The sequence below is a fragment of the Sander lucioperca genome, chromosome 4 (genome assembly GCF_008315115.2).
Source record: "Sander lucioperca isolate FBNREF2018 chromosome 4, SLUC_FBN_1.2, whole genome shotgun sequence".
NCBI lineage: Eukaryota > Metazoa > Chordata > Actinopteri > Perciformes > Percidae > Sander > Sander lucioperca.
In genome coordinates, this window is record NC_050176.1 from 29,254,108 (window position 1) to 29,256,607 (window position 2,500).

At 43.1% G+C, this 2,500-nt stretch overlaps 1 protein-coding gene across 1 annotated transcript in view; it reads right to left on the reverse strand.

Moving 5' to 3' along the window:
* The window catches only part of aftpha (aftiphilin a), a 33,471-nt gene that overhangs the window by 14,995 nt on the left and 15,976 nt on the right, over window positions 1-2,500 (reverse strand). The window lies entirely within an intron of this gene.

Sequence of the window (2,500 nt, forward strand, 5' to 3'; positions counted from 1 at the left end):
TAGAAATGAAATTATCAGCAATCCATTTAATTTCTACGTTACAAACAGCTTTACGAAATGGCAGAGTTTTAGCCGGAGCGGAGCCTCAACAACCCAAAAGCACGGTAGCGTTATATGGTGGAGCGAGCTAGAGAGAGACTGAAGAGAGGGAGCGCCCAGCGGCGTTAGAACAAAGCCGTGAATCAGAGAAATAAAACGTGTTTTCGCCGATTAATCTCTAGAAATGCAACTGTGCAAAAGCGAGCATGTCACTATCACAAATGTCAGGCTAACAAATACCCTCTTTTTCCACCAAGACTCTTGTGTGTGTGTGTGTGTGTGTGTGAGGTGTGAATCTTCACTGATCTCCCGATTCGATAATCACGTCAGCGATTCTTGGTTTTGAAGTGAGCTCAAAAATTAGCAGTACAACAAAAATAGTGTTTTTTGAAAATTAAACCATGTAAACCCAGGGTTTCCCGCAGCACTTTGCAGCTTGGGCGGCCCCCTAAGCTGGGGAACCCTACCGCCTTAACTAGGTCGTCAAAAAAAAAAAAAAACCTCGGACAATAGCGCGGACGCGCTTCATACCGCGAGCGGGCACGCGCGCCGCACGGCCAAAATGAGAGAAAGAAAAAGAGACGTGGTCCGTCGCTGTCTGGAGGATAACTAGCCAGCTGATATCGCGTGCGTGTTTCTGTGAGAACAATCGCCATTTCCAGTGTTGTAATGTAACGGAGTACAAATACTTCGTTACTGTACTTAAGTACAAATTTCACGTATCTGTACTTTACTTCGCTATTTAAATTTATGTCAACTTTCACTTTTACTCCACTACATTTCCTAGATAAAATGTATACTTTTACTCCGTTATATTTCCACTAAGCATCTTCGTTACTCGTTACTAAAAAAAATAAAATTAGAAGAAATGTGTGCGACTGCAATAAGGGAGGTTTGGCGAATCACTGCTCCTAGATTGCATTACGCACGCTCCGCACGCCGCGCGCTCTATTTCGGCGCTTGTTTGTTGCTAAAGGAGGAGGAGGACGCACAACTGAAACCGCCGTGGAAGCACGAGCACCTACTGGAGGACCTCCCGTTACCGTAGACGACCACCCCGACGATAGTGGTGAACTCGGTGAACAGGGTAGTGGTGAAGATAACGTCATACACCCGTGGCCGTATTTGCAAGAAATGTTTCTGTACATTGGAATGAAAGATTCTTCCTACCGGATGATTAAGAAGATCTGGGAACCCTGAATATGCTTTATGCTCTACTATAAGAAAGCCACAATAAAGTTCACAATAAAAGTTCTAACCGCTTGCTTTTTAAAAAAAAAAAAAAAAAAAGAAAAGAACTTTTTACTTTTACTTCAAATACTTAAGTACATTAAATATCAGAAAATTACTTTTGATACTTAAGTACAATATATGTCGGTACACGATCCGTTCTGCCTGCACGATCCGTTCTGCACATGCGCAAAATGTTCGCGCATGTGCGGTTGTACGAGGATTTACGACACTGCACGATCTGTTCCACGCTTCCGGTCGACAGCCAAGCTAACGTTAGTTTAGCTAACAGCTAATTCGGCTAACCGCTAGCTGATTGTAGCGGTCTGCCGTTAGCCTCCACAGGCAAGCTAACGTTAGTTTAGCTAACGGCTCATTCGCCTAACCGCTAGCTGATTGTAGCGGTCTGCCGTTAGCCTCCACAGGCAAGCTAACGTTAGTTTAGCTAACGGCTCATTCGGCTAACCGCTAGCTGATTGTAGCGGTCTGCCGTTAGCCTCCACAGGCAAGCTAACGTTAGTTTAGCTAACGGCTCATTCGGCTAACCGCTAGCTGATTGTAGCGGTCTGCCGTTAGCCTCCACAGGCAAGCTAACGTTAGTTTAGCTAACGGCTCATTCGGCTAACCGCTAGCTGATTGTAGCGGTCTGCCGTTAGCCTCCACAGGCAAGCTAATGTTAGTTTAGCTAACAGCTAATTCGGCTAACTGCTAGCTGAGACAGCATGTAATAACTTTAAAAGACCCTAAAATAAACGTTGACATATATAACAAACACCTAACATATATAACAGCTGTTACGTCAGTTCTACTTTACTTGTGCTCATTTAAAATACAATCACTCAATACTTGTCTTTATTGTTATTACTGTGAAGTCTTAATTTAGCTGTAGCTGCTTTTCCCATTACGTTTGAGTTAACGTTATTTTAGACTGAATCTAGCTGTCAGCTAGCGGTTAGCTGAATTAGCTGTTAGCTAAACTAACGTTAGCTTCCCGGTGGAGGCTAGCCATAGGCTAGCGTGGAACAGATCGTGCAGGTCGTATCCTCGGTAAAACAGTATTATCTTGCGCATGTGCAGAACGGATTGTGTACCGACAATATATATCAGATACTTTAAGACTTTTACTTAAGTAATATTCTAAAAGGTAACTTTCACTTCTACCAAAGTCTTTTTCTAGTACGATACTTGTACTTTTACTCAAGTATTGCTTTCTAGTACTTTATACAACACT